Source organism: Ambystoma mexicanum, chromosome 1q (assembly GCF_040938575.1).
Source record: "Ambystoma mexicanum isolate Mex_15411 chromosome 1q, UKY_AmexF1_1, whole genome shotgun sequence".
NCBI classification, from domain to species: Eukaryota; Metazoa; Chordata; class Amphibia; order Caudata; family Ambystomatidae; genus Ambystoma; species Ambystoma mexicanum.
In genome coordinates, this window is record NC_090922.1 from 85799535 (window position 1) to 85812949 (window position 13415).

Genomic DNA, 13415 nt, shown 5'->3' on the forward strand with positions numbered 1-13415 from the left:
AGTTAGTTGCAATACTAGTAATAGTGCTCGGAATGTTTATGACTTGCTGTTGTTGCATACACTGTCTGCCCCTAGTTTGCACTGAGGTAAGTGAAGAGTGTATGCATATGGTAACCCAAAAACAAACGTATGGCCAAAATGATAAAGATATGCATGAAATGAAAACGATAAAAGAATTCATGACCATAAATATTGGTGGGAATGAAGATGCATATAGTAGTATGCAAGATTCAGGTTCAAATTCAAATTCAGATATATCAGACACTTCATCAGAGGAGGGTGCAAAGTATGGATGAGGCGTTTGGCAATCGGCCAAAAGGAGGTTTTGTCAGTCTAGGAAAATAGATACCACACGATTAATGGCAATGTATCATATTGGCCCGAAGACCAACCATCTTATGTACTGAATGTCAAAAATACAGACTCATAAGTTTGACCAATGTGTGGCCATTTTTGATGTAACTAGCATCGCCATTTTGTTCTCTAACGTTTGCTCATTGCTTTTTGTTCAAAACTGCTTAGCCGAAAGCTTATTCTGCTTATTCTGCTTATTCTTCTTCACTGATTACTTTGTTGTACAAAGCGAAAGAGCGAGGCCGCGAGGCCGGGAGTTATTCGTTGAAACATAACGTAGGCAGTCCCAGAGTGGAATGCCCAATCCCCTCCCGCATGTAGCCTTGGAAGAGCACCACGGCATTTAATCATTTCACTGATGCCAGCTAGTCTTGTTATTATGGTAGAAATGCGAGAAAGAACCAGCTAAAGTCTTGAATTATGCTTTTCTTATGCCCCCCATTCCTAAGCCCAGCAGAGCGGGCTGACTCCCAGGACACGAATAGCAAAAAGGAGATAGCAAGGCCTGGAATGCGACTCTTCCCCCGTAAGCAGCTTGCTCGCAAGAACAGAAGCGCTGTGTTCTGTTCAACAAATAAATATGTCTCCAGACTCGCAATGTTGCATATTGTTGATAAAATAGATGTATGAAGGTGTCATTTTCGTCGAAATTGTCAATCATCAGACCCAGTTCAAATAAACTGTACAATGGGCGTAATGAACATGTCATGACTAATTGCAGGATGTCCATTTTGTATATATGTAACTGATGTATGTTATTTGCTCTCTTGCGTCCCTCGAGGTCTGGAGACACACGTCGCGGGGCGTGAGACAGAGTTGGCCAACTGAGACTATTTGCTTTGCAATAAACCCTAGCTTTTGGAAATACAACCTTGTGTCTGGTGTATCAGTTCGTGTGTGGTGATTTGCCTTGTTTCCACTACGCGAGGGCCCCCTAGGGGCCCCTTCAGAGGAGTCTGGCTGCAGAGTTTTGGATTCATTGGAGTTTCCTGAGCTGCTGTGCTTGAATGCCTGGATAGAGGGAGTTGGCCTAGTCTAGGCAGGAGAGGATGATGACAAATATTGCAGAGTTTCTGTGCGGGTAGGTGAGATAAGGGAAGATTTGCCTTAGGATGTGTAAGTAGTAATGGCAAGTTCTGGACACAGAGTTGATGTGTTGGGAGAGTGATTGATTTTTTACAGAAGTGGAAGCTGCAGGTGGGGCTCCTAGGGAGTGTGTCCAGGGTATTGGTTGGGAAATGAGAGCGGATTTGCCACATATTAGGATTTGGGTTTTGCCGGGGTTGAGGAGAAGGTGGTTGGCCATCATCCAGTGGTCGATTGCAGAGAGGCAGGAGAAGAGGTCAGGTCGGGGGCCAAAGGGAGTCTGGTGTCTTGGAGATCTTGAACATGATCTGGATAGTTATAGCATGAAAGGTTATGGGAGCGGATGAGTGCCGGCAGTGGGCTAAGGTAGAGATTGACGAGAAGGGGTAATAGCAGGAATTGTATGGGACCCCTTTCAGGACAGTGTGAGGGGTGAAGGAGAAAGGCGGATGGATCACAATTTGTGATCGATTCGAAAGGAATTACAAGATTGTTTTTAGAGCAGAATTTCTGATGCCTAGTGCATAGAGCCAGTCCATGAGTATTGCGTGGGCAATGCAGCAGATATGTTGAAGAGGATGAGTGCAGTCAATCCTTCCAAGTCTGCTGTTCTCTTTAGATCATCCCAGAATGACACAAGAGAGGATTTGATTCCTCATTGAGGTCTGAAACCCAAATGTGCTGGGTCAAGAAGCCTGTTGGCTTCTGTGAAGAGGCTACACTGCTTGTAAGCAGTGCGGTATAAGAGTTTGGCAATTAAGTAGGTGTTAGAGATAGGGCAGTAGTTTGAACAAAAGAGGGGGTCAAGAGATTTCTTTTTAGAATAGGCTTGACATAAGAGGTTTTTGAAGACCTCCGGGAAGATAGCAGCTGAGAGTGAATTGTTAATAATGGACCGAGGAATGTTGCGTGCACAGGTTGTTGTTAGGATGTTTTTGAGAAGTGAAGTGTGACAGGGATCTCCAGGGAGAGCCCGGGGCTGGCTTAGTGCTAGGAGATTGATGAATTCAGAGCGGGAAATAGGTGTGAATGAGGCGAAAACTGGCCAAGTGAGCAGGGGAGGGTTAGGACTGGTCAAAAGGCAGGAAGAAGGGGGGATGACCAAAGCTATTTTGGAGAGGATGGAGTATTGCCTATCAATAGTGATGTTGTGAAAGTGGTCAAATATTGTGTAGCAGAAAGAGTGGGAGTGTGGCAGCTCAGAGTCTTGAATTCAGCGATGATTATGTGGAATTCCCTGCTCGGGTAATTGGAGTTAGAGATTCGGCTTTCATAGAAGGTGTTTTTGGTTTTTCTGATTTCGGTTAGGTAGGTCCATTTCAGACTTGCAAAGGCGGTTTTGTTTTGAGGTCGTGGTTGGTCCTCCAAGTTCACTTTAGGTGATTCTTGAGGGTTTTAAGGGATTTCAGGGATGGTGTGTACAACTTTGGGTTGGGCCTGATCTCTGAGAGGTGCGTCTAGTTGGTGTGAGGGAGATCAAGGCACTGGAGAGTCAAAGATTGAAAGGTTGATGGAAGGGTGCCCAACCTGGAGTGAGAGATCTGGAAGTGTGTTTAGAAGGGAATTGGCCACATAAGGGTTAATGATGACTTTATTCCAGAGAGGGATGGGGGTGGGGTTGAGTGGAGGAGTTGGTTGTATGGTGAGGGGAGAGGGAAGGATGCAAGAGAGAGAAGAATATGGCATAGCGATCCATCCAGATTAGAGGACAAGGAGGGAGGGTGGAGATTAGGTCTGATGTATTGAATAAGACATCAAGGGTGTGCCCTGTGTGGTGAGTTGGGAGCGATATCAGTTGTGTCAAGCTGAGGACATCCAAGTTGACAGTAAGAGAACAGGTCATAGGGTTGGTGGGGACATCAAACCAGGTGTTGAATTCTCCTTATATAGTTAGGAGTGGATGCTAGATTGGGGTAGCTGATAGGGAGTCACTGAGGGAGTAAGCAAAGTTCCTGTTGTAGCCAGGAGGCCTATATAAGAGTTGGAAGCTGTGGATGAAGGAGGGGTGCAGGCGGATTTTTACTAGTTACGATTCACATTCAGTGTTACAGGGCAGATTCTCAGTGGCTACAACTGAGAGGTGTTGTTTGTGGAGGATGGCTAGTCCTCCTGCTCTACTGGACCTATTTTGTACGATCAGGGGGCACAGTCAGGGGGAAAAGCCTTGTGTGTGATGGGTTTGTTGTCGTTGGTGAACCAGGTTTCCTTGATGAACAGGATGCCAAGGTTTTCATTGGAAATAATGTCGAAAATGTATTTGTTTTTAGAGACAGATCTAGTTTTAATGAGTATGCAGGATAGCTGCTGTGGATTATTCCCTGGGGGGCCAGCCTGGTCGCTCATACAAGCCTAATCGGGCAGGGAATGCCAGACACTTCTCATATTTAAATGTATTGACTTGAAATGAGAATGTTTTTGGCAGAGGATACAAACATTGGTGTGTGCTGCAAAACGTCCATAACAAATAAAGTGTGTGCCATTATTTGTTCTGTGCGAGTTAGGCTTTTTTTGGTTTCTGTTCATTATGCATGTGTGTTTGGAGGTGGAGGTGCCAAGGGGGTGTGCCTACTGATCACTATGTATAATCTTTAATTATATAATCATTTCTAATCCTGACTGAGCTTCAGAAATTGCCAGATTATGTGCACGCGTGTATGTGTGTCTTAATGACATTTTTCAAAAAAGGCAGTTTGAAACATTGATTGACTGAGTGATTTGATATTTATTATGCACCTATACACAGTTGTTTCAATGCACAACAAGGCAAGGGAAGGGGAGCAAAGGAGGACAAGACAATGATCTTACTAAGCCTTGTGTCACTGAAATCATGCAAGTTTACAACAAGTGCAGGGGGGAGGGTATAGGGAGAAGTGCACCCAGAGCAGCAGGGCCCAGAGTTAAGTGCAAGGAAGGTTTAGACTACTGAGGGCAAACTCAGCCCGGTAGTGCAAAGTTAGCCAGGTGGCAGCGCAAGTTGGGCCAGGTGGCATGTGCAGGGGGACTGGTTAGGAGGTTGGGGGGTGGGTGGTGTCCTTTAAGACTCAGAGGACACTGAGCATCCAGTCAGCAGAGGAAACAGGAACACGGGAAGGTTAGCAGGGGAGAGAGAGTGTGTGAAAGAAGAGGAGAAAAGGGAGGTCTTGAGGAGCTTCCAGAACTTAAGCTGATCCAGCTCATGGCTGAGAGAGAGGGAAGTGCCTGCATAGGAGAGATATCTAGACCCCATTCTCTGCTTGGAGAAGAGACTCACCTGCAGAGAGTTAGAAGTAGACAGTCAGAATGAGACGAGCGAAGGGCTCTAGGCGGAAGGTACTTAGGAAGAGAGAGTAGAAGGTAGTGAGGGCCACAGCCCCAGAAAGCCTTGTGAATGATGCAGAGAGTCTTACATCTTGCAGTCCTGTTCTGGATGAGTTGAAGAGGGTGAAGAGAAAAGATAGCAAGATTGAGAAAGAGGCTGTTTGCTGTAAACCAGCCTAGAGAGAACTAGGGCTCTGGAGATAGTCAGCTTCTGGGGGAAGGTGAAAAAGTTGAGAATACCTCTGAGGAGGAACAGCTAGAAATTGGCCTTCTTGGCAAGGTCCATGATGTGTGGAGAGAAGGAGAGAGTGGAGTCGAAGATGACCCCAAGGTTTTTTGCCTCACACGAGGGTGAGGGCAGAGAGCCCAAGGAGGGCGGCCAGAGTGAGAGAGGAAAAACAGGAGCAGGGGTCCCAATGAGAAGGATCTCAGTCTTAATAGAGTTATAGCAACATGCCTGAATAGCGGATAGGCAGTCAGGGATGAGTGAGGAGAAGGAGGAGGCCGAGGTTAGCCTGAACGAGAGCTGGGTATCATCTGTATAACACTGAAACCTAGAGGAAAGGTATAGATCAGGAGGACCAAACGGGCCAGATAGCCACATGTGCAAAGAGAGGTGATGGAGAGAAAGGACCCAAGCTGAACCTGGGAAGGTTGGTCCAGGAGGAAGGAGGTCAGCGACACCAGAACCTGATCCGTGATGCCAAGGGTCTCGCAGAGATGAGCAATCAGGATGTTTTAGTTGACAGTGTCAAATGCAGAGGAAAGGTTGAGGAGAATGAGGACAGAGGGAGAGCTAGAGTCAAAAATGCAGATCTTCACAGGTGTTCAGGAGTGCAGTTTCTGTACCTCTGTCTGCTCTGAAGCCAGACTGATGTTCATGGACACAAACCAATAGATTCAGTGTAGGGTTAGCTGGGAGATAGCCAACTTCTCCAGGAGTTTTCCCATGAAAAGGAGTGATAGAGATCGGGCGATAGTTTGCCAGAATGGAGGAGTCAGCAGAAGGCTTGTGCACAAGGGAGTGCTTGAGAAGAGAGGGGAAAGAGGCAGTGGTGAAGGAGTGATTACAGAAATCGGCCAAAGGCTGGAGTGAGAGAACCAATGTTGTCCTTGATATGATATGATATGATATGATATGATATGATATGGCATTTATAATGCACCTATACACAAGTGTTTCAAGGTGTGACGAGGCAAGGGAGGGGAACATGGAGGAGACAGAGACAACGATCTTACTAGGCCAGGTGACACTGAGATCGCGCAAGTGCAGGGGAGGAGAGGAAAGTGGGAGGGGAAGTGCAGTACATAGGATAGACAGTAAATAAATAAGAACAATAAATTAGAACAATAAATAAGAAGTGCAGCCAGCTGGTGGCAGGTGCAAGGGTAAGTGCAGACATCAGGTGTCAAGTAATGATAGGGGGCTGTAGGGATACAGAAACAGCCTCAGAGTGCAAGGGTTTCCAGGGGGGGCAATGCAGATGTGCAACTGGCGGGGAGGGGGCCTGGGCCCGAGTACAGAGAGTAGCCAGGTGACCAGTGCAGTTTCAGTTTCAGCCAGGAGTTCAGCAGGGGAGAGGAGGAGAGAAAGCAGAAGCAAAGAGGAAGGTCTTGAGGTGCTTTCCGAACCGGAGATGGTTCTCCTAATTTTTCAGAGAGGCAGGGAGGCTGTTCCACAGGGAGTCCCCTGCCGAAAAAAGAGATTTATCACCAACTTGTTGCTTGGAGAACCGACTGACCGTGAGGGAGTTGGAGGCGGATGAGCGAAGAGCTCAAGAAGGAAGATATTTCGGAAGAGAGAGTTGAAGGTATTGAGGCCCCAGGTCCCCGAAGGCTTTGTGGGCAATGCAGAGGGTTTTGAACTTAATCCTCAAAGCCACTCAGAGCCAGTGCAGAGATTTCAGTCCTGGAGAGATACGATCCCTGGGCTTGAGGCCAAGAACACATCTCACAGTCCTGTTTTGGATGAGTTGCAGAGGGCGGAGAGTAGAGGCAGGCAGATTTAGAAAGAGGCTGTTGCAGTAGTCCAGCCTAGAGAGAAGCAGAGCTCTGGAGACAGTGAGCTTCTGGGCAAAGGAGAGGAAAGGAAGAATACCTCTAAGGAGGTGCAGCTGGTAATGTGACTTCTTAGAGATGTCAGAGATGTGAGGAGAGAATGAGAGTGTGGAGTAATAGAGGGCCAAGAGAGGCCGGCCAGGGAGTGACAGGAAAGGAGGGAGTGGGTGGGCCCATGAGGAGAATCTCAGTCTTACTGGCATTAAGTCAGAGATCATTGGCGGCACACCACTCCTGGAAAGCAGACCGACAGTCAGAGATGAGGGAAGGAGAAGAGGTGGCAGAAGGGGAGCCTGAAAATGAGCTGAAAGTCATCCGCATATCAATGAAAGTTGGGGCAGAGAGCGGCAATGCAGTGGGCAAGAAGTGCCAGGTATTGGTTGAACAGCCAGGTAAAGATAGATATAGAGGAGAGGAATGACCCAAGTTGGACCTGGGAGTGTTGATTGCAGAGGAAAGAAGTCAGCCAAGCCAGGGCCTGATCGGTGATACCCAGGTGTTCACAGAGACGGTTGAGCAGGGTGGCATGGTTGACCATGTCTAAGGCAGAAGAGATATCAAGTAGGATGAGGACACAGGGGGTGTTGGAGTCAAGGTTTGAGAGCAGGTCTTCATGGATGTTCAGGGGGACAGTGTCCGTGCTTCTGGCAGCTCTGAAGCCAGACTGATAGTCGTGGAGACAACCAACAGATTCAGTGTGAAGATTAAGCTGGGAGATGGCCAGCTTTTCCAGGAGTTTTCCCAGGAAAGGAGTGATGGAGATTGGGCGTTAGTTTGCCGGGCAGGACAGGTCGGCAGTGGGTTTCTTAAGATGAGGGTATACAGGGTGTGCTTCAGGGGGGAGGGGAAGACACCAGTGGCAACGGAGTGGTTGCAGAAGTCAGCCAGAGCAGGGACCAGGGTGTCAATGTGGTCCTTGATGGTTTTGGAGGAACAGGGGTGAACCTGTTTTGATGAGACTTTCATAGATCAGGCTTGTCTAGAAACCTCATCTGGGGAGAACAGGGGAGAGGCAGAGAAGGATGGAGGAGAGGTGGCCGAGGAAGGGCCAGAGGAAGATCAGGGAGTAGAGGCAGGAGGGGGAGAGGAAGAGAGAGAGGACCGGATGTCCTGAGTTTTATAGATGAAATAAGAAGCCAGAGCTGTGCAGAAAGCCTGGGAAGAGACAGGAGAGGTAGAGACTGCAGCAGGATTGGCCATTTCCTTGAAGATTTTAATGAGTTTGGCTGTGTTGTTAGAGGCAGCAGAGATGCAGGCTTGGACATGACCCTCTTCTTAGAGAAGATGGAGAGTCTGTATTGCCTTTGGAACAGGTGGTAGGTCAGTTTGTCATAGGGTGCACCCAAAACTCCCCACTTCAGTTCAGCGACTCTGCACATGCGTTTCAGAGTGGCCAGATGATAGTCATACCAAGAATTGCACTTGGTGGCAGGCTGTGTCAGGATGTGAGTCAGTCGCAGGAGTAGGTTGGGGAAAGAAAGTGGAGGCAAAGTTGGCCACTGACACATGCTTCATAGGTCGAATGGCCGCGAGGGAAGTTGGCAGTGCTGGGTGGACCTTTGTCAAGGGAACAGGAATCTTCAAGTGAGAAGAAAGAAGAAAGTGGTCAGTACAGGAGAGAGGAGTAGTGAGAGGATTAGAGAGGGGGATGTCTGAAGAGATGAGAACATCCAAGGTGGGGCTGGCAGAGTGAGCCGGACCTGAGGGTAGATTGAAGAGGAAAAGATAGTTGCATAGGTTGCAAAAGAGCCCAGAGGAGTCTGCAGAGTCCAGGTGGTTGTTGAGATCCCCAAGGAGAAGAAGCTGGGATGTAGAGGAAAGGAGAGAGGAAGTTAGGTCAGCCCATTCAGAGAGGAAGAGGGTGACCTGGCCAGGGAGAAATAAGGAAACTAAGGAAATGAGGATGTTGACAAGGCACATGTGGACACGCAATACAGTTTTTAAATATTTTTAATTGAGCATTTGTAAGGTGCTTTGTACAGCAGAATTGTGTTTTAAAGCGTCACATGGCTAAATGGAAAGGGAACATGGGAAATAAAAACGATGGCAAAAACAGCAATATGCAGTCGTGGTCCTGTTAGGCCTTGTGGCATTCAGCTGTGCAAGTGCATTGGGAGAAGTGCAGGGGAAGGGGATGGACCGAGGGACAGAGTAGTGGAAGAGTGCTGGAGGAAAGTCCAGGAGGGAAGTGCGGAGGGCAGCCAGGAGGAGAACTTCAGGCTAAGTGCTGGTACAGGCGACTCTCATGGTGGGATGTGGTGCCACAGTGCAATGCAGTGGTGGGGGGTGCTGGTATTGACTAGGAAGAAGGGCCTGGAATTCCGTGGGATTCATGAAGATCAGGCCACAGTCACAGTGACAGTGTGTTGATTAGCAGGGAAGGGAAAGAGAGAAAGAGATAGAGAAGAGCAGCGTTTTGAGAAGTTTCCGGAACTTAAGGTGGTCAGGCTCCATTCTGAGAGGGGTAGGGAGGCTGTTCCAAAGGGAGTCACCAGCCAAGGAGAGAGACCTGCCCCCATTCACTGTTTGGAGAAGCGTTTGACAGTAAGAGAGCTGCAATAAGAGGAGTGTAGGGGTATAGAAGGGGAGTATTTAGGCAGAGAAGTTGGAGATAGCGTGGTCCCAGGCCCCAGAAGGCCTTGTGGATGATGCAGAAGGCTTTGCATTTGATCCTTGCAGCCACTGTGAGCCAGTGTATGGATTTTAGGACTGGAGAAATGTGGTCCTTGGGCTTGAGTCCAAGGATAATTCTTGCAGCCCTATTCTGGATTAGCTGGAGCGGGCGAAGGGAGGAAATAGGGAGATTGAAAAAGAGGTTGTTACAGTAGTCCATAAAATGAGGCAGTGGATATTTGGGTGAGGGTACGATGGTCAGGGTATGAATGCGTATGAACGCACATCCCCAATCCCAACTCCACTCCCACTCCTACTCCCCTGCCACCCTTGGCCACCCTCCAGCCACCCCCTTCTCTCCCCACCCGCATTTCCTCTCCCACTCCTACTCCCCTGCTGCTCTTCGCCCCCTCCTGCCACCCTTTTCACTCTCCTCATTCCAGCCCATAACACTGGACAAGGTTTGTAAGTGGTCTGCTCTATGAAGGCCTCCTCCAAATAGGTGTTCCTCAGCTACTCCAGAACCATTAAGGACATCTGCTCTCTTGCCCCAGCCCATGCAGACTTCTGTAAACACTCATTCACCTCTGGCTCTTTCCCTCTATCCGTCAAGCACTTCTTTGTGCACCCTCTCTTAAAAAACTGTCTGCTGACCCCTCCTTCCCAGCTAACTATCGCCCTATCTCTATCACGCCTGTCCTGGGTAAACTCTTGGAAAAGTTGGCCCTTCCCCAACTAACCCTCCACACTGATCTTGTTGGCTGCCTTCATGACCACCACTATGGATTCTGGACATCCGGAGACATGGAAACTGCTCTCATGAAAACTCGTGAAACCATGTTCTCAAATCTCAACTCTCCTGCTGTTCTCATTCTCCTCAATCTCTCCTCTGCCTTTGACACGGTCAACTATTCCATCCTCATAAAATGACTCTTTGACACCCTCGGCTTTAATGAACGGGCACAGGACTGGCCGACCTAATTCCTCACTAACTGCCCCTCCCAGTTAAAATTCGGCCCTTTCTCCTCCACCACCCTCTCTACCTGTGATGTCCCCCAGGGCTCTATCCTGTATCCCTGGCCCTTTAAAATCTATCTCTCCCCTCTTGCTCATCTGATCTCCCACTTCTGTCCTAATTTCCAGTGGTATGCCAATGACACACATCTTTCCTTCGAACTTCCTTCTACTTCCCCCTCTTCCTCCTCCCTCATTCAGACTGTCTGTCTGTCTGCCATTCAGGCATGGTGCTCAGAGAACGATCTCTGTCTCAATGCCAGTAAGACAGAGATCCTCCTCATCGGGACACCTATGCCCTCTTTTCCTCCTCCCCTTTGGCCACCCTCCTTTGGCCCTCTACTATCCTGTGAGGCCAAAAATCTTGGGGTCATCTTCGACTCTGCTCCCTCCTTCATCCCTCACATCATGGACCTTACCAAAAAGTTCCACTTCCAGCTTCACCTCCTCCGGGGCATTCTTCCTCTTATCACCTTCCCCCAGAAGCTCAATCTATCCAGCGCTCTGGTCCTCTCCAGGCTGGACTACTGCAACAGTCTCTTTCTCAATCTTGCTCTCTCTTCTCTTCGTCCCCTCCAGCTAATCCAGAACATGGCTGCAAGACTTACATTAGCATGAAGCCTAGGGACTGTATCTCTCCAATCCTAAAATCTCTCCATTGGCTCCCGGTGGCTGCAAGGATCAAATTCAAGACCCTCTGCATCATCCACAAGGCCTTCTGGGGCCTGGCACCATGCTATATCCACATTTCCCTCCCTAAATACTCCCCTGCTATAGCCCTACGCTCCTCTAATTCCAACTCTCTGACTGTCAAACATGTCTCTAAGCAGAGAGTTGGGGGCAGATCTCTCTCCGCAGCTAATGTCTCCATTTGGAACAGCCTCCCTGCCCCTCTCAGATTTGAGCTGGACCTCCTTAAGTTCCGGGAAACTGCTCAAAACTCTGCTCTTCTCCACCTCTTTCCTTCTCTCCCTTGCTTGCTGATCACCCCACTGCCGCTGTGACCGCTGGCCTGATCTTCATGAACCCCACAGGCTCTCAGGCCCTTCCTCCCAGTCATTACCAGCACCTCCCTACTGCATCGCCCTGAGGGCCCCTGCCTGGTGGCTCCTCACACCACCCTTTGAGAGCTGTTGGTACTAGCACTTAGCCTGAGGTGCTCCTCCTGTCTCCCCTTAGTACTTCCCTCTTGGGCCCTCCTCAAGCACTACATTCCTCTGCTTGCCCTTCGTTCCCCTCCCCTGCACTATTCATCAATGCACTTACACAGCCGAATACCTCAAGGCCTAGTAGAACCATGACCGTATATATATTGCTGTTGCTTTTTGTTTCTTACCACTGTTATTATTTCCCCCTGTTCCCTTCCCCTTTAGCCTTGTGGTGTTTTGAAACACAATTCTGTCATATAAAGCGCCTTACAAATAACCAATAAAATAAAAGAAATAAAACATGGACGGCGGTACGCTAGTCAGGGTTTGAATGTATGTGTTTTGTGACCTCTTGCTTTGGGAGGCAAAGATCCTTGCACCAGCCCTGGTGAGTCCCCTGCTGAAGCACTCTATGTTTTGCCCCTTGAGAAGAGGGTCCAGTACAAACGGGCATGTCTGACTCGGACATGCCCGTTTGCACCAGGGCCAAATTTCCCGACGAGCAGAGAAACTCGGCATTTCTAGGGCTACAGGTGGATTTAGCAGTTAGTTTGGAAGTCTCCAATTGCAGTGATTCTCAAACTAGAAAGAGGACTTTCTGCACAAGCTGTGTAGGGTTCTGCGGGGGCTCCATGTCCATTTGCCGTCGTCATTTGGGCTAAAGATTTTTCGGGAATTGGGGGGTTTTCCCTAGCTTTGAAATGCTCACTTTTATAGTTTTTTTTATTGTGTATGTTAATTTGATGCATCTATTTTGTTTTCCTTGTTATGCAGCCTCAGTGTTAAGCTTGTGCTTTGAGAAAGGAAAATAAAAATAAGCTAACCTCTGAAAGGTCAGTCCAGTCTGTCACTAGTTAAACTAACATGTGTCCATTTTCCCTCCCTGCCTGCCTTCTCGACTGGACTCATTACAAGAACATTTTAAAATTAGAGCATTCCTAGTCAAAACATGTATTGATACAAACAAAAGCAAATAAAATGTTTCACCATTTTCAACATAAAAAATGTCCCATAGTTCTCTATTTCCTCCCAAAATTCCCTGGCACCCTGTTGAACTCTCCCACATGCCAAACATAGGGCCTCACTATAAGTGGGTGATCTGGTAAAGCAGTGCCGGCATTGATGGATGCCGGCACTTTACCAGACTGACCGACTACGGGTTTGCTGGTGGGGCACCTGGGTTACCACCTGCTAAACTGGAGGTAAGGCAGGTGCCCTACCGGCAAGAAAGCCATCATTACCGGTAATATCCTTTGCGGTATACTGGCGGTTTACCGCCAGAATACCGGCAGGGTTGTAATGAGGCCCTAAATAGTGCCCACTGTTTGCCGTCCTGAAAAGAAGCCACTCCAAATCAAGGTTCTCTCTTCTTCTCTTGCAAATGCATCTTTAGCAAAGCGCTATGGTACGGATCACTCTGCATGTTGCCGCTGTAAAAATCACATACATGACTAAAAGTATCCATGACTACGTACACACCTGAGGGCGCTGTTCATGTAATTGCAGCATTCTTCTCGTCTCTCGCTCACACCACTCTCTATAAGCAAAGACAACGGTCTACCATCTTCCAGAACAGTTTTTCACCTCACATTTGTCTCATCCAGTGAACTTGTTCCTCTTTACACTCATAGCAATGTGTGCCTCTACTAAGCTGACGATTAGACAAGACATCAGACGGGTTCTAGGAGTTCACCATTCCCTTTGGTGCGTCTTTGCCTGTGCGGTCGGTGTGTTGAGGCTTAGCTTTCTTTAAGAATTTAAAAAAAAGAATGAATTCTCAAATAAGTGAGAATGGGAAGTAGATGAGGATTAGAATGCAGGGGAAGCAATGCAGGCTGAGACAGA